The 27,313-nt window shown below is 41.2% G+C and overlaps 1 protein-coding gene across 3 annotated transcripts in view; it reads left to right on the top strand.

Moving 5' to 3' along the window:
- Positions 1–27,313, top strand: part of ARHGAP18 (Rho GTPase activating protein 18) — a 169,122-nt gene that overhangs the window by 67,055 nt on the left and 74,754 nt on the right. The window contains exon 1 of one of the 3 annotated variants that reach the window (XM_059700297.1): positions 22,929–23,065. The exons of the other annotated variants lie outside the window; for them this stretch is intronic. The gene's annotated coding sequence lies outside the window, so the exon portion shown is untranslated. Of the gene's footprint in view, positions 1–22,928; positions 23,066–27,313 lie in introns of those variants that run through there. 3 annotated transcript variants of the gene reach the window in all.

The following is a 27,313-nucleotide window of genomic DNA, read 5'->3' as shown; positions in this document are numbered from 1 at the left end:
CAATGTTCTAATATAGGCAGTTAGGGAATTTCAAAAATTCTACCAACAAAATAGCATTCTCATTACAGAACATTTGAAAAAAAATAACTAACAATGCCAAGAAGAAAGTTAAAGGTCACATATACTCCTGCAGAGCTAGCCACTGTTGACTTTTTTCCTCAGTATATTTTTTCCTTCACACACATTCCTAGACATGCTATCTCAAAGCGTGTGTCGTTAATATGTGGTTATTCTCAGTTATATTTCAACCAAGGTGCAGAATGTTGGACACATGCATTTTTGCTGAAGAAACCACAGAAGTGTAGCTTTACAGTGTTTCCTAGCTGCCTCATGCATCATTTCCTCTCCTACTTCCTCCCTGCACGGGCAGCCCTGCTGCTGGCCCACCCGGTCGCACTCGTGACATCTGAGTCATCGCAGACATCCCTCTGCTCAGGGAGCCTGTCAGAGCTTTGCTACTTTATTCTCCCTCGAACGTCTCAGACCTGTACTTTATTTTTCAGCTGCTGCAACCCTGATCTGCACTTTAACTATCTCCTGTTTCTTGGCCTCTGGCTTCTTTTCTTTTTCTGCCTCTCTTAAAAAAGTAATTTTCTCACAAGTGTTTGTCTCAGCATTATGTTCTTAGCAAAACTCCCCCATGGTAACACTTCTGGATGACTTTCCAGTTATCCCTACATCATTGTAGGATTCTTGATGGTGTCTGCCTTCATCTCACCCACTCCACGCAAGACAAAGACATGCCTAGGTTCTTTGTTATTGCATTGTTACAGGTAAATTGGTCTGGCTCTAGTAAAAAGTGTGAAATATGAAAAATCGTTGTCATCTCCAACCTCTATTCTCCATTACATTTTTGACCCATCAGGGCTTTTCTCTCCTCCTACTTGTTACTGAGAATTCTTCTTGTTCTATAATTCCACATTTTCAATCAAATGTGAAAGGACCTGGTGTTGGTGGTTTATACTTGAATGGATGTCATCACGTATTCTTTTAATTAAATGAAGCTAGTGTAATTAGATGTAGTTTTCCTTTTTAAAAAATGCCCTTCCTGGCCCTGGCTGAGTAGCTCAGTTGATTAGACCATCGTCCCAATATGCCAAGGTTGCAGGTTCAATCCCCAGTTGGGGCACTTACAAGAATCAAGCAATGAATGTATAAATAAGTGGAATAACAAACTGATGTTTCTCTCACTCTCTCTCTCTCTCTCTCTCTCTCTCAAAAAAAAAAAAATCAATCAATAAAACATTTATTGTATCTGCAATAAAACTTTGGTATCTGCAAAGTTTCCAGCTCTGTGTTTATGCCCTCCACCCCAAATTAACTTTTTTTTCTGGAGTATGTAAGTCTGAGAACAACTGATTTAAATCATAGCAGTAAAAAAGAAAAAGAGAAGCAAAAGGGGAAGAGAGAAGAAATAGAAGAAAGAACAGTTAATAGCAGGGAGTAATATTATTAAGCTGTGTCCTTTGATAAAAATGCATTATGTTTTCTTTGACAAAAATGCATTATTTATGTGATTTAAAAAAATATTTTTGTATAGTTCCTTGTTTCTTCTCAGCTATATGTGTACATTTATTGTATCCATCTTAGAATATAAACCACAAAATCATTGAATATGTTTTCTTTATTTATCCCTGAATCCCACCATCTAGATAATGCCAAGCATGCTGTGTATAGTCAATAAATGATTGCTGAGTATACGACAATGTTTTGGGACATAAAAATTTTTCTTTGTACCTCTATATTTTCTTTTTCCTGCCTTTTTTTAACAACAACAACAACAACAAAAAAAAAAACCTAATAGAACAAAAGACCTTGATTCTCTAACACCAGTGTCAGAAATGTATGTTTTAATAACTATCCACAGATACTCGTATCTGGGTGTCCATGAGATTTCATTTGCAGCCTGTGTTGGTGGCAGCTCTGGTTTCATTCCTCTTGTGCTGCTACTTGGCTCTAAAACCTCCTCTTTTGCTTTGGAAACTGGGCCAGAAAGGGAAGCTAGCCCGAGGCCACGTGGAAATGAGGCAAAGGACTTTCAGGGGTCATATCAGTATTCTGGCTGGGCAAAGAGAATCGCATGGGTTGTTTTAAATTCCCAAACTGGAGTTATCTCTTCTGTGACTGCCATGCCTTCATAATTACAGATGCCAATTCTGTTCTTTCCTTGATTCAGCCAAAGCTGGGGAGGTGGTGTGTGGCGGGGGGGAGGTGGTGGTGGTGGGGGATGGGGAATGACTTTGGTCCAGAAGGTGTGATCGGGATTGAGGCAATGTCTGCTTTCATACACTGGATCTTCAGTGACCCTCCCTTAAAAAGCCTATGATTCTGTAATGACAGTGTGTTCTACTGGCATAATTGTTGCATCATAAATCTAATAAGTTAAAATCAGTTCTGTAAGAGAATATAATCTTATATATTCCACGGTAGCGGAAGGATAGTGCCTGGTGAGACAGTGGAGAGGGAACAATAGAGGTATTCTGTAGCTGCCTGGAACATCTGCTATGTGAAGGCAACCAATAAGGGAAGAAGAGATGATAGGCTGCCTGACCTGTGAGCTTGCTCACCATGTTCTTGGAAAACAGGCAGGTGAAATTCTTGGTTTTAGGTCGCCACACTGTTCCAGAAGGGTTGTCCTACATTGGACAACTCTTAACTAATATTCCGCGGGTTTTAGTTTGTTATTAATTTTGCATTTTCTTTCACATTGTTGTATTTTTTTAATCCTCATCTGAGGATATGTTTTTTATTGATTCTTAGAGAGAGGAAAGGAGAGAGAGAGAGAGAGAGAGAGAGAAATGTCAATGTGAGAGATAAATATCAATTGGTTGCCTCCCATAGGCAACATGACCAAGGGTTGAATTCATAACCTAGGTATGCTCTGACCAGGAATTGAACCCTCAACCTTTTGGTGTATGGAATGATGCTCCAACCAGCTGAGCCACCCAGCCAGGGATGCTGTATTTTAAGGCAATGTAATAATGAAATGAATTGGTTTGTTTACTCTTTATAAAACCAAAAAAATGTTAATAGTAGCTCAAATGCAATGGAGGTATATTTGTAATGGCATCATCATTATATGATGTGATATTTTTATTCTTGCTTGAGAGTCTAGGAATTGAATTTATATACTAACGCACATCTGGAGTAGGAGAAAAGTAGATGGAATCTATATACAAGCAAATGCTGGTTCATGTTAAATTTTCTATATTGGGGTGTTTTCACTTACAGAGGACACCCTAATTATGTATAACAATATTAAGAAATACTCCTGAATAAGAATTTTAGCAAAGGATCACTGGTTTCATGGATTCCAGAACAGTAGTAGTTCTCCACATCCGGGTGACTACTCAGTAGTTCGGTCAGGAAAGCAAAGATTTGGCCTCGCCTCCACTCCACAGTTGCAAGGAGTTGCTGTGGCTGCTGAAGTACACAAGGCACAATAATGGCTCCTCAGCATTTTGATGGAAATCTTGAAGTTTCCCTGCCCCACTCTTCTTGTCCATATAATTTTGGCTTTAGACTTCTTAGCATCTCTAGCCAGCTTGACTTTTTTTTTTTTTTTTTTACCCAGCTTGACTTTTGTAACTATGGAAAAGTGACTATAACTAGAATGTCCCCAGGGGGAAAGCCATGTCACTGTCCCAGTCCTAGAGGTTGAAAAGGTCCTACCTGCAGAGTTCTACCAGACCAGGCTTTGGCCTTGCCCGGGTTCACCTCCGCTCATTAAAGACCCCTGAGAACTGGCCCCGTGTTGGGCTGTTTTGTGGTGCTTTCTCCCTGCCCTTACCAAAGTGCAAAATCAAGCCAGAAGTGGGTAAGTGAGAGTTAAAGGAGTTGTTGCAAGGAAATTTGAAGTTATGACGGAGGAGGCCGAGGAGAGAAAAACAAGTAATACTACTTTCCATTTGTATGGTGCTTTCCAGTCTCGTTTAATTAAATTCTCACCACAAACACAAGGTCTTGGAGGAGCAAACCACCTCGCATCTGGGACCTGCTCAGAAGCAGATGCGCTCGCGCCTCAGTGTTTGCAGCAGAACTGGAACTGCTCTGGTTTAGTCACCTTGGTTTTCCCCTGAGTGCCCTTTTCCCTTCAAGGCTTTCTATGTGGGTGTGGTGTTCTGACGATTCCCAAAGACTTCAGGTCCTAATCCTTGGAATCTCTGAATGTTATGAATGCTAAACCTTCTTTGGAATAAAGGTCTTTGGAGATGTAATTAAGTTAAGGATCTTGAAATGGGAGATTATCTTGGATTATTTAGTTGGCACCAAATGGGAGCGCAGCCATCCTTGTGAAAGACAGAGGGAGATTTCATACACACGCAGAAGGCATGCAAAAGAGGCAGAGATGGAGTCTCGCGGCCACCAGCAGGAGAAAGCTGGTGCCCACAATGCTGGGAGAGGCAAGGAGCGAATCCCCTGAAGGCCCTGGAGGGAGTACGGCTCCATTGACACCTGGGCTCTAGTGGTTCTGATTTTGAACCTCTGGCCTCCAGAATTAGGAGGAAAAAAATTGTCTGTTATTTGGAACCACCAAGTTTGTAGTCATTTGCAGCCACAGGAAATAATACAGAAAAGGAAAGTAATACCAATGAAATGGAAAGCAACTCAGTCATGGGGACTATATTATCAATTTCATTTTTAGGAAGCATCCCCTTTTATTTATGTGAGCGTGATATACACTGTTAATGCAAGCCTGGTCTAGTGTATTTTAAAAAGCAATGCTCTAATTGTGTCATGGGTGTTTGTCTATATTCCCAGCATAACTATAATTTGGGGATCCTGTTTGGCTTGTTTATAATTGTACCCACATTACTTGGCACATAGTAGGTTCTTAGTAAATATTTTCCAAATGAGGGCAGCCTTCAGTATGAATATCTTTCTAATCAGAGCTCCAATCTACTTTTATAGCTATATTTCTCACTATTCCTTTTTTATGTTCTTGCCAGGGGAAAAAAAATCAAGTTGGTGAGTATAAATAATGAATAATAAGTATAGTTTCCCTTATGAATAATAACTGTCCAGATGACAGATGGAACTAGACTAGACTGATGGTATAATATTAAATGGAAGGTTTTGTTACATCTTCAGGAAAAAGAAGGAAATTAAGACAAGTAAAATATTTGTGGTTTTTATTTTAAAGTGTAGTTTAAAACACATTTTTAGGGTCAGTATAGATAAAGCCCAAATGCATCATGGGCCTGCAGCATTCTACAGAGGCAGTCCATATTCAGAATCTTGTCAGCGAGCCGCTGTTCTCTTAAAGCTGGGATAATTTTGGACTAAACCCCTTACAAGTATTTTTAAATAAAAAGCATGGCAACAAAAAGTTTAGAGCGAAGCTATTTTAGTGACTTGAAATTAAGCTACTTGGTGAGTTCTGAAGCATGTCCCATCATCTGAAAGTAGTTTTCTGCTTGTGAATTGCAGAATTTCGTATTCATATCCTGTCGTAGACGATCAAGTGAACAAGATGATTGATTTTGTTTCCCCAACTTTAATCATGAAAAATTTTAGCACTTAAGAAGTGCTTTAAAATGGATAATGAGTACACATAAATCTTACATCTGGACTCAAAGTTTTAATTTTAAAAGGCTTAAAATTTCAAAGCTCAGGCCACACTCCAGGCTAATTCAATCTGAATCCAAATCCCCGAGGGGGCGAGGCATCAGTATCGTTTTGAAGGTCCTCGGGTGATTCTAATGTACAGGCAAGTTTGAAAACCACGGCGCTATATACTGTTAGCGCAACCAAGGTCATTATGCTGTAATACGCAATCTATATTCAAGTTTCCCCAGATGCCCTTTAGAGCTGTGTTTGTTTCTAAACTACAATGTATTTGGTTGCTATGTCTTCACAAGGGCAGGGATTTTTGCTCTGTTCACTGCTGTGCGGCCAGTGCGTAGGAGGAAGACTGGGCAGAGTAGATAATAGATGCATATCTGTTGCTTGCTTGAACTTAATCAATGGCCCCTGCGTGTTTGCTGGGCACCTGTTGAGTGTTGTATGTGTCTGAGTGAAGTCTTGACATAGACAGTCTTTCTTGAGCATAAATGTGTCCCCCCCGGATTTAGAAAAAGATTAATGTAGAACTACAACGTCTTCATCCATGATTCACTTAGGCTCCAATATGTGTGCAGAGTTGTAAGGTGGAACTCCATTTTGTGTTTTGTGTAAACATTGCTCAGAGACCTCAAAGAGCTTACCCGTACAGATCCCTGTGGTTCAGGGAGGCACAGTTTGAAAAAACCTTGGCTTTGAAGGCTGCCCCTCCCCTAGGGTCAGCTAATATTCTTGTACACGCGCGGAATCGCCTTTCCATTTTCTTGCAACAACACGTTTAATCCACACTGTGAAAATGTCAAGCATAATTGGTAAAGAAAGTGGGGATGGCACTCAATACACAAGCTTTATTTTTTTACTTTTCAGTTATTGCCATCTCCCACTTCCTTTCCCCTCACACGTTAACATTACTCATAGCTCTGATGGGGAGTGGTGTTTCTCTGTGGGAAGCTTCAGTTCTAGCTGTGGGTGGAAGTGGGGAGGATCGGGAGCAAAGGTTTTAGTGAGGACAAGGAAAACGTGATGATAGGAAGAAGTGACTCGTGAATGTCATTGGTAAAAGACAAGACAATTGGGGATGCAGATCCAAGGAAAGAGCCAGCGAGCCTTTCAATGCCTCTTAGTGGTGACGAGATTCTGAGAACTAGTTCAATCATTGTTTCTTTGTGTCTGTCATTGCATATTTTTCTCGAAGCATCACCATTCAATTTTAGGACAGCTCCAAAGTTTGACAAATAGCACACATAAATCCAATCTAACCATGAGGTAGAATCTAAATGCTTTGAAACCGTGCCTTATTTCTTTTAGAGGCAGAATTGTAAGTAAGAATTACTGAACTAGTTAAAATTAGCTTCACATAGTCATAAACAAATATATTTATGCACAACCAAAAATGGCAGTAAAGAGTATATCAGTCAACAAAAGTAACTTTTTATTTAAACTTGACCTTTGGCACTAGGACCCTGACAGTCTCTCTTAATTTGCAGTTTTAGATCTGGTCTTGTAATTTACTGATGTTGGTTTGGCGATATAGAAATTCAATGGTGTTGGTGTCCCTGAATATTCTATTTTCCTTAAAAATTTTTTTTGAAATGTACAAGCAATTCTTTATCTGTTTTCAGATAAATGATTCTTCATCTGTTTTCAGATAAATCACTGATTCTTAGATAATTTCCAAGGATAATACTTTTACCTGGTTATCATAGATTTTCGTGTTTAAGGGACTTAGTGTCATTTGGTCTAACTCTTCCTTTTACATGTGAGGAGATGGTGGTCAGGAGACGTAAGGTCAGGAAACGTAAGGTCGCTGGCTGCTCAAGGTTACCCACAGCCAGCCGGTGCTGGAACCAAGAACAGAACCTAGAATCACTGGTGAATGTTTAATGGCTGTTCAAGGTCACTCACATCCAGCTGGTTTGGAAGAACAGACCCTGGAATCCCTAATGAATGTTAAGTGAAGTGCCTGCTGCATGCGTCTTATTTTCTAGGCATTTTAAAGAATATTGTTGCAACAATCTAATATTAAAGGCCTCCAAAGTTGTAGTATTTATATTGAGCTTCATGGGATGGGTGGAGTGTTTTCATCCCATCTTCATAAAGGATGGAAAAAGAATGGTTTTTTTTTGTTTTTTTTAGCACGATCTCTTAACTTTGGAGATGCTAAGGGTGTGGGTACATGGCATGTACACCCCTTTGTAGATAATCAGTGGTTGATTTTGGATGGTTTGGTGGTTGCATACACTTGTGAATATTCAACTAAATACCTTGAGCCATATTTAATGAATTACTCAGTGATGTAGGTTCTAGTGGTGGTTGACCTGTTGCCCCTCTGCAGCTCATGGCGGCCATTTAACCTTGATGGGTAGTCAGAAAGCAGAAGTAACCATCCTGACCACTTCCATTTGTAAGAAGACATTGACAGCTTTTGCCACCGATTCACTACTTTCCCATTTATGGCAAGAACACTGACCAACTGTGTCAGATGTGAGGAAGCTTGGCCTTCTGTGCCCTCCCAATTCTCACCCACTTTTCTCGCTGTTCAACAGCCTCTTCTGGGTACAGCCAGGAACGAATCAGAATCTGGCACTTGCTATACTATATTGAGGGCCTGACCCCAATGACAATAACCAGGATTTTTTTTTCTTTCTTTGGTGGATCTGTTTTATATTTTCAGCAGAAAAAAAAAAAAAGCTCCCATTTAAAATGATCCTAGGCCACCTATTGGTCAGCCCTTACATGGTATAAAATTGCTTCCCTCAATTGTGAGCAAGCACTGAGTAGGGTGAGGTGGAGTAGGGTGGTGTGAAGGGCTATTGGTTGAGCTGGGAGTGTGTTGGTCGGAACTGAGAGCTAGCTGATTGGCAGGGCAGGCATCATAGGGACATAGGGAGGGGCATTGATTACTAAATATTGTCCAAAGAGCAAGGGGTGGGAAAAATAGTTAAGCCTCTGTTTCTTATTCCTTCTGAAATAGTTTCTCATAATCTCTTAGGGCTGCAACCAAGGCTGCTTCCTTGGTTATACATCCATTTATACCAAGTAGGGCAAACAGCAGATGGCTGTGCTTCATAGAGAAATGCCAATCTTTTTCAATGGACTTTACAGAGTAAAGCACCGGGTAGTGCTGGGGTCCAACCCCAGCAGGTCCAGGGGTTCCCAAAGGCGTAGACGGAGTCGGCGAAGAAGGAATGACACGGAGACAGCGTTCAGTTGATCAGCAGCCTAGCCAGGATCTCCAGCCAAGTTTTGGTCTAGATCTCCAGAGAGGTTCTGCTGTTTATTGTCTTGTTACATCCGTATTTATCCCAGTTGATTTTAATCCTGTCAATTTCTATTACAAAGGTTAGGGCGTTTCTTATCTCCATTCCAGGGAGTAAAGATTATGTAGCTTAAGCATGATTGTTTGTAGTGATTAACTACCCGCCTGGCACTTAGTTAAGGAGTTTCATCCCCTCCCTGACTTCAGGGAAAAATTCCTACCTGTGGAAACAACCTTTCTAGGAGAGGCATCCCCTCCCTGACTTCAGGGAAAAATTCCTACCTGGGGAAACAGCCTTTCTCGGAGAGGTGACCTTGGTTAAAACACACAGTGCTAAGGGGAGCAAACATATTAAGAACAGTATGCTATATACACCAGGTCCCTTGAAACATATGCTGTGCAGATGTTTCTTTCCTGCAGCGACTGTGTCAAGCAGCAAGGATGGACCGGCTTCCGGCAGGGTAGTGGAATGCTAATGCTGCTGCAACATCCACTCTCATTGTAGATGTGGAAAGCGCATTTAGGGTTCTGGAGCTGGTTAGTGTGAGGACTTCATATTGCCACTCAGCCTCTTAATTAGGTGTTGGAAGGTGGAGAAGTTGGCCACCTGAATAAGCCGAAGGTGCACCACCTGGTGCCCAGGAAGAGCTCTCCTACTTATTGGCAAGGTATTGACCTGTGCAAATGTTTACAGAGCCCCTGGCTGCTGGTCAGAGCTCAGTGAGTGCAAGCTTTTGGGATCATTGTTATCCTGTTCCCTCTTGACTATTTCGCTCTCTTACTAGCAATTTTGTCAAAATTTTTAAAATAAAAAGTAGAAGTGACACCTTATGACAATAAAACTTGTGAATTATTTATAGATTCAATTGGCTGTACTTAATATGTGGTGATGAGCTGGTGTTATAAGCAAAAGGGATTCATAGTTTAGCTCTTAGGCAAAGCCTCTATTGAGGGGCCAAATATATATTCTTCATTTAGGTATGTTACAGAAATACATTACTATTTTTTTATAATTGCTGTAATTTTGGGTAAATACCTTAAACATGATGTTTAAGGTATCATGTTCACATTCTGTACTCCCTTGATTTATAGGGAAGGAAGTGAACCAGAGAGATAAGTGATATATTTAAGATTACACAGTTACTGATAGAGCCAGGCAGCCAGCTCATGGCCCCGCTCCTGTAATAGACATGTATTACAGAGCTTCTTGCGGATCACCTGCCTAGCTAACATCTCACACTAATTTGCTTCAATATTGGATGGTTGTAATAATGAAAATTTCACTGACACTTTTCATGTAGATTTAAAAAAAAAAAAAGCTAATTGAAATTTTTAGACAGTTTATAAAATACTTCAGTAAGATGAATTTCTTTAATGAGGAAGGAGAGATTAAAAGCTTAAGGCAGTTGGGGAGAAGCTAAAAACCAGTCAGCGACTAACACCTTTTTTCAAAGAGGTGTGTGTGTGTGTGTGTGTGTGTGTGTGTGTGTGTGTGTGTGAATTGCTCTGTGGGTCTAAGTAAGAGATTAAGAAAATGAAATTTGAGCCAGTATCTTTGAAACCGTTCCCTATTTTGTCATTCAGCCGAGTGGATTGGGGAGAGTACCTACTTTCCTTTTCCACATACAATGGAGCATAAAATAGCTTGAAAGGGCAGAAGTTCTTCAAAGGATAGAAATCTCAGATTTTTCAGGCTGGCGAAGTGCATTCTGTACCTGGAGGTCTGAATTGTGTCTGGATTTTGGGTGTGGTCTTCTCTTTCCATACCATCAAAAGAAGTCAACTGATGGTCCATTAATTGAAAAGAAGCAGGGAGTAAAAATAAGTTCATGAGCCCTAGCCGGTTTGGCTCAGTGGATAGAGCATCAGCCTACGAACTGAAAGGTCCCAGGTTCGGTTCTGGTCAAGGGCACATGCCCAGATATCGGGCTCCATCCCCAGTAGGGGGCTTGCAGGAGGCAGCCGATCCATGATTCTCTCTTATCATGGATGTTTCTATCTTTCTCTCCCTCTTCCTTCCTCTCTGAGATCAATAAAAATATATTTAAAAAAAATAAGTTCATGAAAAGAATGACAATAGTCTAATGCGGCCATCCTAGATGTTTACTACATAAATGGTTGGAGGGCTGAAAAATTGCAAAGAGACAGAGATTGTGAGTTTTAAAAGTGTGCCAATCATTGCCGATTAATTAACAATAATTCAGGTGTGCAAGGCACACTTAGAAATTTAGAAAATGATTTCAGATTAAGTATTGTGATTTTCTTTACTCCATCCTTCCTAGTTAGTCATAAAATAAAGAGGAATGACACTTGTAAAATAAACCTGGTTTGAATCTGAAATGATGTAAAACTTCAAACACGTCACCTGGGACATTCTTTTGGCTACTCCATTGAAGATTTTTTTTGGCATGGTTCTATTGTCCTGGAAAGCAAGCTGGAGATAGTTTTTGACTTGAAAATAATTGAAATGAACAAGGGAAATAGGAACTGGACTGAAGCTGTCCTTCTTTGGACACATCATGAGAAGACAGGGGTTTTTTTTTTGAAAAGACAATAATACTGGGAAACACAGAAGGCAGCAGGAAAGAGGAAGACCAAATATGAGATGGAGTGACTCTATAAAAGAAGCCATAGGCAGGAGTCTACGGGAACTGAGCAGGGCTGTTGAGAACAGATCTTTGTGGACATCACCCATGCACAGGGTCGCCAGGAGTGGGAGCTGATTAAATGGCATGGCACATACACACATTTGCATTAAATTTCCATGTAGTATGAAAATATGTAGCAAATGAAAATATTTCCATTTTCAAGTACTGAATAAATGACAATGTGAAGCATAGTATAATTATTTTTCTAAAATTTATCCAAAAGTATGTGTTTAAAGAAAAACATTTCAGCCCTGGCCAGTGTGTCTCAGTTGGTTGGAGCATCATCCTATATACATATGGTCAGGACATATACCCAGGTTGAGGGTTCAATCCCCAGTCAGGGTGCATACAGGAGACAGTCAGTCGATGTTTTTCTCACATCGATGTTTCTTTCTCTCTCTCCCTCCCTTCCTCTTTCTAAGATCCATGATTAAAAAAAAAAATTGTTTAGTTGGTGTGGCTCGTTTGTTTGAACGTCATCCCATGCACCAAGAGGTCACCGGTTTGATTCCCGTTCAGGGCACATGGCCAGGTTTCGGGCTTGATCCCCAATGGGGGAGATTGCCAGAGGCAGCTGATAGATGCTTCTCTCTCAACAATGTTTCTATCTCTCTCTCTCTAAAATAATAATAATAATAATAATAATAATAATAATAATAATAACAACAATTTTTATAAGTTGTTTAAAGGAAAAACATTTGATTTTTCAAAGGTACATAAATGTTATCAAGTTACTCACTGGTATATTTGAAAGAAACTGGCCAGGAAGGGAGAGACCTGAGTTGCAGCCTTGTCTGCAAATAGCCAGTTATATGACCAGAAACTGTTTCCTCACCTCAGAGTCCCAGTTCCTTCAACTGCAAAATAAAATGATTGGACTAGGTCATCTAAAAATTTCTTTCATCTCTGCAAACCTGTCATTAATAATTTGAGAATTAAAAGATCCATATGGCCTAGAGCTTGAAAGCTTTATTGAGGATATTAACAAGAACCAGATTTTAAAGGAAATATAAAACTTGGTTTTTCAAAAGGAGGGCATTCCACTTGGACATATAGCATGGACAGAGACATAATCGGCAGAGACATGCTCATAGCCTTTGCCGGATTATTGTAAAAGCAAAGTCCTTTATTCTGTAGGTACATCGAATCAGGGACGGGCTCAGGAGATGTGGGACAGCCATTGAAGGACATTTTCCAGCAGCTAGACAGGACTACTTTGCATAGGTTATATTGTAGCTAATGAATATGAAGTGTCGCAGGTCTGCTGAGATATGGACATTCACATACTCTGCAGTTCTGTGCAGGGAGGACTAAGGAAAAGCATGAGAGCGAGAGTGAAGGTATGTAGGATGGGCAAAGCTGAGGGAGCTGTGCTGAGAGAGTGAGATGTGGGAAGGAAGAGACTGTCAGAATGGGCTGGCTGGGAGCTGGGAAGTCCCAAAGAGAGTGAGGAGGTTGGTCATGCTTCAGGAAGGGGAACTGTGAATTAGAGATCTTTGTGATTTGAGTTAATTAGACTCAGGCTTTGACCATTAATGAGACTTGATGTGCAATGGGGATAAGTGAGCATGCATAATTAAGGAAGAGGTGTGAAGTGTGGGGTCAGAGTGACAGATGTTAAAATTCTAAGGGCGATGATTACAGAGGGCAGGGGTGAAAAACCTGAGCTGAGTAGGAAAGAGAGTAAGTAGAGAAGAGTGTGTGGGGGCACATGTGCATATGTGTGCCTGTGTGTGTGTGTGTAGGTGTGTGTGGTGATTATGAGACTTATTTCTGAAACCAGCTGTGTCATCGTCAGTAACCTGCTGTGTGTGTAATCACTGAACCTCTTAGGGCCTCTGTGTTCTCAAAAACAAAATGAGGATGAAGAAAGTTGAATTGTATCTGCTTCTCAGCGGGGGCAATGTTGCTCTTTCAATGGCATTTTGGAAATTTGGGGGAGTGTTTTTTGTTGTCTCATTGTTTGTAGAGCAGGTTCCAGCTGTGTTAGACGTCCTAGTGTTTCAAGAGAGTTCTGCCAAACAGAATTGTCTGCTGTCCTTTATGGCTTTAGAATGACCTACTGGGCATTTCTGAAGGAGGTCATACTAAAATGTCTCATCTCTTCTTATCTTTACTCAAGTTTTTAATTCCATGTGCCACTTGTCCCTTTGTTATTCTCTTATATTCTATATTATTTTTAAATGAGGAGTGTTTTCTGATCTTGTTTCCCTCCCCCCGCCAAATCTAAACACATTCATTACTAGTAGATATGAGCAGTTGACCTCCTCCTTATGTCTTTTAGTATCTAAGCACTAATTCACTTATTAAAATGCATAATCTTTGAATTATATTTCTTTATTTCTCCTAATATGCTGAAGGGCTTATGTACCTCCACACATATATCTTATTAAAGTTATGTAGAGATAAATTATCTGAATTTCACTTCAGTATGGTAATGGTGAAGTTGATAAAATGTCTATTTTGTGAAGGGCAAGCCTGTTAAGGTTAAGGACCACTTAATTAGATGATCTCTGAGGTTTCTAACTTCTGACATTTCTAAGATACTATGGCTTCATGAATATTATGATTTGAAGAAGTATGTGTTTACTGGGAAGTGTTAAAAACAGGCAGCATCAGGATGGGTAGTGGGTGGAAATCAGCAGTTTCTTGTGACTCTAGGAGGGCTGAAGAGGTTGAGACCTATCTGGAGAGGAGGGATCTAAGGGGCCTTTGGGGAGACCCAGGTTCCTGCTGATGAGGGAGGATGGGATGACAGGAAGAAGGGTCTGTTGGCTTGGCAATCCAGAGAGGAAGGGAGCCTTGAGTAGAGGGCTCAGTGGGGGCAGGGCATTAAAAATATAGGAGTTAGGACTTCACACTCATATTTTTATTTGCATCTGGATGATTCTCATTTTGATGTGGAGTAGGTCATGTAAGAGGTTTTTCAAATAATTTGGCTACCCACTACTGTATCCCTTTCTTCTGGAATTTTAATTTTATTTTTAAATTATAGCATTGTGCCTCCCAGCCAGTGTGGTTCAATTGGTTGAGTGTTGTCCCATGCACCAGGAGGTCTGTGGTTGGACACCCGGTCAGGGCACGTGCCGGGTTTCAGGCTCAATCTCCAGCAGGGGGCATGCAGGAGGCAGCCGATCAATGATTCTCTCTCATTATTGATGTTTCTTTCTCTCTCTCCCTCTCCCTTCCTCTCTGAAATAAAAAATATATATATGAAAAAAAACAGACACACAAAACGAACAAACAAAAAACCAGTACCCCGAAGATAGTTATGTTAACATTTTGGTCATGTTATTTTAGTCATTTTTTTTTTCTGTTGCTCTTTAAAAAGTGCCCATTGAGTGTGCAGTGTGGTGGGTGGAGCACTGAATTCATGGAGAAGGATGGACCCTGCTCCCCAGGAGTCCACAGCTTGTTCAACAGCCAACCAACCATGTGATTGTTCATTTCTCTGGACTTGATGCACTCACAGTCTTCTTTCCTTTTAAAATCACAATCCTCATTTATTGAGTATTTACTTTGTAGCATTTGGCTATTTACATTAATTATTTCCAATCCTCATAGCAGCCACGCAAGGTAGGTATTGTTATTTTATTTTATTATTATTTTTCTAAAATATATTTTATTGATTTTTTTTTTTTTTTTTTACAGAGAGGAAGGGAGAGAGATAGAGAGTTAGAAACATCGATGAGAGAGAAACATCGATCAGCCGCCTCCTGCACATCTCCCACTGAGGATGTGCCCGCAACCCAGGCACATGCCCCTGACCGGAATCGAACCTGGGACCCTCCAGTCCGCAGGCCGAAGCTCTATCCACTGAGCCAAACCGGTTTCGGCTGTTATTTTATTTTGACAGTAAGGAAAGGGAGGTTCAGAGAGGTTAGATGGTTTGCCCAAGTTTCTATGTGCAGTGAGCGGCAAGGTTGTTGGACTTAAGCCTGCATTTGTTCCAAAACACTAATTCAAAAATATATATGCATCCCTATATTCATTGCTATGTTATCTACAATAGCCAAGGTATGGAGGCAGCCCAAGTGCCCATCTATAGTCAGAGGGATAAAGAAGATGTGATATATACAGGGTGTCCCCCCAAAAATGTATACACATCTAACCGCCAATAGTTCAATTATATGTCATGCTTGTCAGATTTAACCCAATTGGAATTAATAATTATTCAAAGTGTGTATACATTTTGGGGGGACACCTTATATATACAATGAAATATTACTTGGCCATAAAAAGAATGAAATCTTACCATTTGCAACAGCATGGATGGGCCTAGAAGGTATTATGCTAAGTGAAATAAGTTAGACAAGGAAAGACAAATAGCGTATGATTTCACTTGTATGTGGAATCTAAAGAACAAAACAAATGAACAAACCAACTCTTAAATATAGAGAACAAACTGGTAGTTGCCAGGTGGGATGGGGGTTGGGGAACTCAGTGAAAAAGGTGAAGGGATTAAGAAGTACAGACTGGTGGTTACAGCATAGTCATGGGTATGTAAAGTACAGCATAGGGAACATAATGATATGGTAATAATTATGTATGGTGCTAGGTATGGTACTAGAATTATTGAGGGGATTACCTCATCCATAATAATAAAAGTGTAATATGCTAATTAGACCGGACATCCTTCCGGATGACCTTCCGGATGAAGCTGGGGCTGTGAGGGAAGCCCGGGTCCTGAGTGCCAGAGGGAAGCCGGTGCCGGCAGCCGGGGGAAGGAAGGCCTACTCTTGCACGAATTTTGTGTATGAGTTATATAATTATCTAACTATGCTGTACACCCAAAACTAATATAATATTGAATGTCATTTATAATTGAAAAGGTTTTTTTAAAGGCTTGCATTTGTCCCCACGACACCAGGCTCTTTCAGGACAGGGATCTCATTAGACCTGGGGTTTGCATCCGATGGCTGTGGTGGGCATTAGGGAAAGTAGGGAGGGCGTGAAAGGAGTGGGAACTGTGCAGAGGAGGCTCTTGCGACAGGAGAGGTACCTGGGTCGGATGGGCTCGGCAAGCGAGTGCTGTTGGACCAGTTGGATCTTTGAGGAGAGAAGTGGGAGATGGACCTCAGTCTGGATGGGCAAAATGCTCGGGCAGCGGAGGGTCTGGCCTGGGAGACTGAAGGGCCTAGGGACGGACTGGACCAGGCTGCTCTTGTGCTGACTCCTTTTATGGTTTACAAAGAGATTTAAGAGAGAAGTGAGAGATGATGAGACCTGTCGAATTTAGGATGTGTGCACATATTTTTGGTAACTATTTGGATAAACGGATGGTTTGGGGACTAATGGTGGAGGATGCTGCATTTATTCTGCACATGCGCTCTGCATTGCGTGATAACTTTCTTTAACAGAAAAGGTTGTTCTGAAGCAAATGATGGCTAGACTCAGTGGGTTGACATCATGTCTGGCTTGGGAAGCACAATTCCCCTGTCTCCACTAAAAGACTATCTGAATGAAGGAAAGCGAATATAAGCAAGACCAAATAAGCTTGTTGCATGATAATTATCTCAAAAGGATGGGGGGTAGTGACAAGGGCACTTTAAATATCTGTGGAACCTGTGAGTTGCAGACTTGCTCAAATTCTCAAGGGGCAGAAAAGAGAGATGGAAACTGTTCTCAGACTCTTTTCTCACTCTTTGTTTTTACTTCTTTTTGATAGATGTACATGCTCTTTCGTCCCTGGATGAAAAGGATACTACTGATGCTTCCTCCTTTTGCTTGTCCATTGTTCCATTGTCTCACCACCTCCTCTCCCTTCTTGTTTTTCATCTTTGTTGCACACGCATATTCTGAATGCCTGCTAACCTTGCTTCCCTTGGACCAGAGCCCAGGCCGACGTTATCAGCCTCCTGCCCATGGTCAGGAGCCTGCTGGGAACCACTGGGGTTCTTGTCAGTTTCTCCTTGCCCTCCACTTATGTATTGCCTTCTGCTTGGCAGATCCTGGCCCGAGTATAATAGCCAACACTGTGCTAGACACCCTGAAACTCAATGAATGTTTCCTCAGTGAGTTTATTACTCATTGGGAGAACAGAACCCTTTCATGGGAGGATTTCCTCTTTAGGTATCTCTGGATCCAAAAATATATCTATCTTTTCTTTTTCTGTATACCTGTTTGATGCCTCCCTCAATATTGTAGGCTTTTAATTGTTTAAATGTGTAAGTGCTCTGTGCAGAAAGCATTTATGAAAGACATAGGGGATTTCTGGCTTCTGGGCCAAATAGGGGTTGTAGTTTAATTCTATCTAACACTGAACAGTATTAATAGATGTCACAGTTCTGAAAATGTCACCAGGGTTTTTTAAAACATTGAGCAACAGTGCCCACAAGATGGAGATATTATTCCATGGGAAAAAAACTACAAACCTGTTTTTTTTTTCCCCCTTAGTGAAATGGGGCAGTGTGGGATTCCCCCACTTTTCAGAGTGGGAAGATAGTGAGTTTTTTTAAAATCTGAAAATAAGGAGTAAAAATGATTTTATAAAGTGATTATTAAAAGTTACAGTGCTTTAATCTTTTGTGAAATTTGTTGACACCAATTGCCTTCCCCATTCTATAGGGTAGCTTGAATCTATTTTTCTTAACAAAAGAATATGTGTAGATTAATTAGATACTTGACCCTCAATATAAAAACTGTGTTCTATCCCAGATTTAAAGGAGGAAGTATTAAGCATTGGCAAAGAACAGGAAATGGGCTTCTAACAGGTACAGGAGGAAAGGATGGTGTTGCCTGTCAACAAGGAGTTATAGCCTCATTGGTGGGTTGAGATATACACGCATGGAATGATTAGTGAACCAGGCAGTGTTATTTATAATCATATATGCATTTATTTTTAATCTCTACCCTGTGTATTCCCTAAAGGATTTGTGTCTGTTTGTGAATGTGTATGCATAGTCAGAGGGTGTAAATCAGTTTATAATGAGGTCCCTTGTAAGAGCATTAGCTGGGAAGGGCGGAAGCAGGCAGCGGAGTCAGGCTGGAAGGCTTCCCAGAGCAGGAGCCTCCAAGATGGGGCTGAGCTGTATGGCGAGGGGCCGGGGGCATTCTAGGTGAGGAAGGCGCATGAGCAAACAAGCACATGCTCCAAAGGATGTGTATCTTGTGATAGTGGTGGGGTTGGGCACCTGCCAATGTTTTTGACTGTCCAGCATCTGAGTTCTCATTCTGGTTTGGGGGGTTCCTTACTTCCCCAGCTTTGCTGTGAGGCAGAGCTCTCCTCTTACTGAGAACCAGGGCAGTAACTGGTGCTGCAGGCACGGTGTGTGTGTGTGTGTGTGTGTGTGTGTGTGTGTGTGTGTGTGTGTGTGTGTGTATTGCATTGTCTGCTGTGCCAGTGTTCCCGGACCACTCCGTGGTAAGATTTGGGGCATTATTCCTGGCTGCTGGACATTTGGGAAGCCAGCCAGTGAGCTTTTAAAACAACTTTCTTCTGTTTAATCAGAATGGATGTGTGTAACTTGCAAACCATGGCCCTGATAGAAATAGATACTCCTCACTGGGCACTGCCCTCTGTGCCAAAAAAGTTCCACGTGCTTTATGAACATAAGCTCATTCAAGTATCCCCACAACTGTGAAAAGAGCTAACACTGCTATTCCTCAGTTCACAGGTGAAAAAAATGGAGCTTGAGATTCCGAGAAGTTTAGATTTTGCCCAAGGTCATACAGGCAACAAGCAGAGAGCTGGGCCGTGATCCAGGTTTTTCTGACATGGAGACTGTGATGTTAACCTCTATGCTTGTCTCCCACTCTCCGAGGAGAGCAGATCATAAATTTTAACTACGTGTATGTATTTTGAAGTACTTTATTATGAAAGCATTTTTTTCAGAACACAGCTGAAGAAGGATTTGGTTCTTTCTAAAATAGGGTTTGACAGTTGTAGATTGTCATTGGTTTGAACATGGAATTAGAGGTGAGGTCTTCTCACTCTTGGCCTGCTTTTCTTTGCTATCTTAGGTGTTGAGGAAAGGCAGACAGTACATCCTGAAGACTCTGCCTGTTTAGAGGAGGGAGAGTGGTGAGGGTGGAAGTGGGGGAGAAAGCAGCTCATCACAGGACTCTGTCAGGAGTTCTGCTTGCCAGTCGCATCATTAAGTTTTTACAACCCCTAGAGCAATCTCTACCAATTTATTTTGCCCGGAGCAATTTATACACAAATAGCTGCATGGCTAAACCTCCCCTACTCCCCACTTCATCAGGTCTCTACTCGAGTGTCTTGTCAGAGAGGTCTTCTCTTCCCATCGCTAATAATCCAACCAACCTCTCCTCTCCCATTCTCTTAACGCACTTAATTTATTTTCATAGCATTTCTCACCATCTGACAGATTATAAATATTTGCTTATTTTCTGTCTCCTCGCCACTAGAATGTAAGCTTCATGAGAGCAGGCACTTTGTTTTGTTCCCTGCAGAATCCCCAGGATTTAGAAGGTACCCATTACATATTAGGTGCTCAATAAATTCTTTTGAGTAAATGAATGAATGTGAGGAAACTGAGGTGCAAAGAGTTTTAGATAACTTGCCTAAGATTTCATAAAAAATACAGAAACCACATATCAAATTCTGGTTAATGTGACTAGAATCCCTCATGTGCCCCCTTCACTAAGACCCCTCTTTCTGGGGAAAATGCCTATATTTGCAAAGGATTGGAATAAGAGACATGTTACGGGATTTTAGTTGGAAAAATAAAAATCTTAAGTAGCCAGCCCAACTTGCCCTTTTTACAAATGATCCATTGAGGTTAGATGACTTGATCAAAGTAATATAACTATTTCCTGATGGAGGAAAAACCAGAATCAAGACACCCAATCTCCCAGTTCAGTCACATCCCTCGGCCACCCTCTTACCTTCGCTTCCTTCTAGATTAGTGGTTATCAACCTGTGGGTCGCGACCACTTTGGGGGTTGAACGACCCTTTCACAGGGGTCGCCTAAGACCATCGGAAAACACATATATAATTACATATTGTTTTTGTGATTAGTCACTATGCTTTAATTATGTTCAATTTGTAACAATGAAAATACACCCTGCATATCAGATATTTACATTACGATTCATAACAGTAGCAAAATTACAGTTATGAAGTAGCAACGAAAATAATTTTATGGTTGGGGTCACCACAACATGAGGAACTGTATTAAAGGGTCGCGGTATTAGGAAGGTTGAGAACCACTGTTCTAGATAAAGTGAGCCCTATTTTGATGCAGAATTTAGATGTTAATCATTGGCGATGGGTTTGAAATCGTGGGTCCTTTTATTTTAATGCCATAATATTGATGCAGGAAAGCAGAAACTGAAAACCAGGTGCCCACAAGGACCATCCGGTAGCATAACATCCAGATAGCACTGGTGGGAACCATGGCAAACTGGAGGTACGGCTGGCCCTCGAACAATTTCAGGGAGTTGGGGCGTCAGCCACCGGCACAGTTGAAAATCCACTGATAACTTGTGAGCCCTCCTCATATGTGGGTTCCCAACTGGGGTTGGAAAAGGGTATCCCCTGTGCATGGGGCCCAGCCCCATGGCACCTGCTGAGGGCCCAGAAGGACATGTTGCAAGAGAAAAATGTGGGAAGCACCCTGCTGGACAGACATGCATTTCTGCCAGCCAGACCTAGCCTGAAGGTTCCTAGTTTGTATATGAACAGCCCCATTCTTTCCAAAGGAGTTATTTTCAAAAGGTGAGAATATGTTGGCAAATATATGAAGTTGTAACACTGTGGTTAATCGTTCCTTAGACTAGCCAAAGGATCAGTGGGTTAGGCTCTCAAAGTTCACAGAGGGAAAATAATGATCAATAAAAGAGTATTTATGGCCTGTCTTTATTGCCCTGGTGATAAAGTTGGAGAGTAATGTGTTTTCTCTGTCATAATACCATCTGCCCTAATGGAGGGTAGTTGGTGATGCTCTTTACCGGCTGGGACACAGAAACCTTTTTAGAGATTTGGTGCAGCAACTAACTACCTATATGTCACTGGGCAAATCATCCAATTTTTCTACCTTGCCAGATTCACATTTGAATAATTAAGGGCTGGACTTTATGAGACTTAGGAAACTAAGGATGCAGAGGGTTTCATGCTGAACTTGAACCCAGTTCTTTGGCTCTTAAAAAATAAAGCCTGTGTTAGAGGGAGACAGATTGGAGTGCCTGCATGTATCACTTATGTCTTCAGCACATTGGTAATTACAGTGGATTTACTGCTGTTTCTCTCCTGGGCCAGCTGTGAAGCTCAGACCTGTTACCAATGAATTGACTTAGCGATCCTTAGGTTCACTCCAGCTCTATCTCCATCATAACTCGACTCTTTCTGAGGACAGGTTTTAAATGCTTTTCTCCTGTAGAGACTGAAGCATGGGGTCTGGGGCCCCTTGGCCTGGGTTGTGTCCTGGCTTTCCTGGTCCTGTTGATTTCTTTCTCTGAGCCTCAGTCTCCTCATCCTTAAACTGGGGCTGATAGTGGTACTACCTCATCTTGTTGTGATCACTGTTCCTAGCAAATTATCAAGTGCTCCTTTTATTCTTATAATGCAGCCACTGTGTGGCATAGATAATGAAAATTTAATTAGCATTTACATTTGAAATACAGCATGAGAATTTCCCCCCTTTCCCAGCAGATTCGGGGCTTTTAAATTTCTCTGTAGGAACTGAAGATGTGTGGGGAATAAAAGTTGGCAGGGTTAGTGTGCCTCTGTGTTTGAATGGTACCACGTGATAAAGAAGCAGAGGTAAAGACAAATGAGTCGTGTGTAAGATGGGTGTGAGCTGTGGGCTTCCTGATGTTAACTGAAGAGCTCCCTGGCTATGTGGCTGGTAGATGCCCCTGTGACCCCATGCACGCTGGACCAGAAAGAAGGCTTGCACAGGTGGGTTTGCTATCACCCAGAGGGGACCATCGGATGCAGCTTCCTGTGGAGGGAAGCATTGATTGCAGGAGGTGCTTTAGTAGCTTTCACATGCTAATGTGAAGGGCATCTGCTCTGGAAGAACAAACCACCTCTCCAGATCCATCTTGGAGCATCATTTAAGGCAAGAGGATGGCAATAGACACATTGCACTCTCTTCAGAAGGAGAGGGTGGGTTTACACTGTGTTCCGAGAAGTAGGCATGGAGCCCTGATGGCCATTCAGCGGGCCTCCTGCTGCTGAAAGAGCAGCCTGTCCTTGTCTGTCTGCTGCGCTTTCATCTCCTGCCATATTTGTATTCCTGTGCATGCTCCCCACATGAAAGCACAGCGTGCTATTCCCAGCTCTGCTGCTGTGACCTGCGGTAAGACCAAATTCTAAAAAATATTTTAAGGCTTTTACACGGAATGCTAATGCTGCACAGTGGTATTTAATCATTTGGCATCTGGCCAGAAGCATTCAGAAGCAGGCCTGGCCCCTCAGGGAGCAGCCACCTGCACAGGTCATGGGAGGGGCTCCTGGTTGCGAGGCCTCAGCCTCCTGGGTGTGTTCCCGGGTGTGTGCGTGGCAACCCGGGCAGGGCCGTCAGTGTCACCTGGGAGACAGGGCACAGAAGACGGCTCGGTAGGCTGGAAATCAGCTCTGCGTAGCTGTTGGATTCTGAACAAAACTTCAGGAAAGTTGTTCACTGGGTGAGCTGGTGGGATGAGGCAGTAGCAATGGGCTGAGGGTGGGAATGGAACACTCTTCATGTTATTGTCAGGAAGTCTTTGGAGGCAAAAAGTGAATCTCACTTTTGCCAGTTTAATCATAGCCAGTCTCGGCAGGAGAATCTGAGGAGAGAATGTCTTGTTCTCTAGCTCTCTTATCATGCAGCTGGGTAGACTGGCGCGCAGATAAGGTGCCTGCCTGGGGAAGCCAGCCTAGAACCCAGGCCTTCTGATTCTCTCTTGGTTCTGCTGCCCTCTGCCCAGCAAGTAGTGGCCACCAAGTTTCCATTTAATTCTTCCTCCGCTCCCATCAAATTTGCTTTTCAACAAATGAATTTGTTGTTCAGCATCCTTGAATATCCAGGAACATTAATTAATATGAGTTTATTTTAAACATAAATAGAAGTTTTATTTTTATTAAAATAATGTACTCCGATTTCTTTTTATTTTTTAATTGAATTTATTGGATTGACATTGGTTAATAGGTTTCCGGTAGACAGTTCTATAATAAATTATCTGTATATTGTATTGTGCATTCACCACCCCAAGTCAAGTCTCCTCCCGTCACCATTTATCCCCACTTTACCCTCTTCTATCTCCTCCCACCACCTTTCCCTTTGGTAATCACCATATTGTTGTCTGTGTCTGAAAAACAAAGTTCTTTTGTTGTTGTTTTTTTGCTTAATCCCTTCAGATTTTTTTTTTTACCAAGCTCCCAATCCCCCTTCCCTTCTGACAGCTGTCAGTCTGTTCTCTATCTATGAGTCGGTTTCTATTTTGTTTGCAAGTTTATTTAAGTTCACCAGATTTCATATATGGGTGAAATCATATGGTACTTGTCTTTCTCTGACTGGCTTGTTTCACTTAGCATAATGCTCTCCAGGTCCATCCATGCTGCCTCAAAAGGTAAGGTTTCCTTCTTTTTTATGGCCGAGCAGTATTCTGTTGTGTAAATGTACCATAATTTCTCTTTTATCCAGTCATCTACTCATGGGCACTTGGGTGATTCCAAATTTTGACTATTGTAAATAATGCTGCAATAAGCATAGGTGTACATATATTCTTTCAAATTAATGTTTAAATAAACGTGTTTTGTTTTTTAATCCTCGACCGAGGATATGTTTTTATTGATTTTAGAGAGAGAGGAAGGGAGAGAGAGAGAGAGAAACATTGCTCTGTCGCTTCCCACACCCCCCCCAACCAGGATCGTACCTGAAATCTTTTGGTTTATGGAATGACGCTCCAACCAACTGAGCTACTGGCCAGGGCTAAATGGAAGTTCTTTAGAGCTTAAATATGGATTCACCATTGTGGTACTTTCATTATTTTTCAAGAGTTTGTTTCCTTTGTTTTTTCCTCCTTTTCTTCTTGGTTCAGTTTTTATTTAATGTCCTTTAAAAAAAAAAAGAGCCATTGTTTACCTTTATGATGATGCTTTTTTAAATTCCAAGCGTGAAACCTCTTCCTCCTGCCCCACAGATTCTTTTATCCTGTTTAAGCTGCTTTCCTGTGAGCTCGTCGCCACTCCCTATATGGGTGGATGACTTCTAAAATTATCCTCCCTCCGGGCGGTACCTGTGTCAAGAGCTGCTGATCTTGAGTGTATGTAGGAGACACGTGGGAATCGTAGGCGAATGCAGACTGGGATTCAGCAGATCTGGGAAGGGGTCTGAGATTCCACCTCTCGATGCCGGTGCTGCTGGTTCTGGGAACACATTGCACCTGAAGGACCATTGATTAAGGCGCAGAGATAGACAAATGAATCTCACGGAAGATGGTGTGAGCTGTAGGTATCCTGATGTCACCCAGGGGGCTCCCACTTATTTTAAATTCAGCAGGTCCAAACTGAGCTCATCACTTTCAAGGCTTGCCTTTTATTTTATTTTATCTTATTATTTTATTTGGGTAGCACTAGTGTAAAACAATTTACTGTCACCGTCAAAACCACTCAGGAAGATTTCCTGCCATGGCCCAATTGTGCTAAGAATCTGTCAATTATTTAATGAGTTGGGTGAAGTTGTCAATTGCTATGCGTTATTGATTGGAAAATAAAATCATTTATGTGAAGACACTACAATTGAATCCAGTTCAAGCTGTAGTGCCTGTGAGACAATTCTTTCCATTCCTGGTGAACCAGCAAACTGAGTCTTAGGGACCTTACCATATGCCACCTATACATTTATGTCGCTTATAAATATATAATTCAAAATGTTTTTTTTTCTATTTTTTTTTTTACCATGCCCTAGGGAGTAATAAGAAATGGAAAGTGAGAAATTGTAGTATAAAATTTGCTCCCTGACCTCAAGCCTACTGCCCACATAATTCCTCACTACTGTTTCTGGTTTAAAAATCTTATATATTGCATACATATCATCATGAAAACCATCTGCTTAATTAATTTTTCAGGGTTTAAAGCATACAACTTTAAAAGTTTTGAATGTAAACTTGAGATGCTGAAAGCAGTTGTTTTTCGAATTTTCTGTATTCGTGGATTCCTTTTCCTGCTTAAATGGATTTCCAAATAACAAACAAATCCCTACCTCACCTTAATTTCTCCTTCTTTGAAAAATGCAACACTAAGGTGAAGTGGCAAGTTAAATGAAGGCTTTATAGGTGAAAATCAGTGTGTATAGATTAGGCTTACATAATTTTTAGAGCTGGAAGAGACGAGGTATTATCCTCCTTTTTCTGGGTGAATTATCTGTCACGTGCACACAACGAACAGTAGAGCTGGAGACGACCCAAGTTCTCTTGTCTCCCAGTAGAATTTTTCTTTTCTACACTATCGGGTGATAATCACCTAGGAAATATTCTTTCTTGGGACATTAATATGCACTACAAATGACGACAGTACTTCAGGTGTGATTAAGAACCTATTGGAGATAAGGTGAGGGTACATGTACTATGATTCATGGAGAACAGCCAAAAGTGAGAGCTAGGTGAGCACCTAGAAGGTAGCCAGCCAGTAAGTGTTGGTCTTTCTTTTCCTCCTCTGTACTCACTTCATAGCTTATTGCCATTCACTGATTAGAGTGTAAAATGGCACAATGAATTATGCAAAGCTAGTTTTGCAGGAGGGGCTGTCTTGTAGCCTAATGCAGTGCAGATGGAAAGATCTTCTTTTAATCATTGTTCTCACAATACTTGGAAGCTTTTTGAGGAATAAGCACTCAGAAGTGAAAGTGAATGGCCTTCAGCAGTAAATGAATTCCTTTTGCAGGGAGGAACTGAAATCTATTTATGATGCAGATGGCTGCCCTGTGTTTGAATGCTCATCCTTGTCATCTGAGATGCATACTCAGAAACAGAATGTCTCTTGAAATAGTAGGGCTTTAGATGGTTCCACTGGAGAAATTACTTCTGCCCAGGCTAGCCCAACATGTATTATTATTCTTCAGAAATGGTGACAAGTATTTAAACGCCAATTCACTCCAATCATGAAAATATGTAAATTGCCCCTCTCTCCCTCTCTCTCTCTGTCTCTGATCCTTAGTTGCTACTGAAGAGACTGAATTAGTTAGCATCCCCTTACTTTTATTAGCATAATATTAATGCAAATGATCGGCAAAGGCTTTTTTAAAAAGAAGGCAGAACCATAGGAAACAATAATAGTGCTCACTTCTTTAGTGAGGAAAGAAAAGCATTTATGATTAGGTTTCTAACTTTGGTGTCTGTGCCAAGGACCACCCACGAGGGCCTAAACAGGTACTTGTTTTTAAAACGAACATCAGCCTGGATGGTTCACTTGCAGAGCCAATCCAAAAAAGACCCAAAGGGAAAATTTTCACACCAAGGATTATATGCTGTTACCTATAGGTAGTTCCTCATAATTCAGATGCTATTAAGAGTGTGTACTCATAGGAGATATATATATATATATATATATATATATATATATATATATATATATATATATCTCCATATTAGTCTATATTTCCAAGACACCACTTTGTAAAATATAGAAGGAAACATAAAGGACTGATAGTCATTGGCCAATTCAAGGTATAGCAAAGAACTGACTTAAAGCTCTTCCCAGCAAAGGGGTTGACATAAATAGAACGCTGATTAATCCTTTATTTGCTCAGAGGAAATGGACTTAAATTAGAGTAAAGTAAAGCTGAATCAAATAACAGGAAGACAGTGTTGGCTCTGGAGAGAGCTTTATAAAATTAGGATGAGGTATAGCAAGGGCCTGCAATCTCCCTTCTAAACCTCTCACGGGGCTGCAAA

This window comes from Myotis daubentonii, chromosome 6, assembly GCF_963259705.1.
Source record: "Myotis daubentonii chromosome 6, mMyoDau2.1, whole genome shotgun sequence".
NCBI lineage: Eukaryota > Metazoa > Chordata > Mammalia > Chiroptera > Vespertilionidae > Myotis > Myotis daubentonii.
Note: the sequence above shows the minus strand (reverse complement) of the source record. Positions and strands in the feature narration are given on the sequence as shown.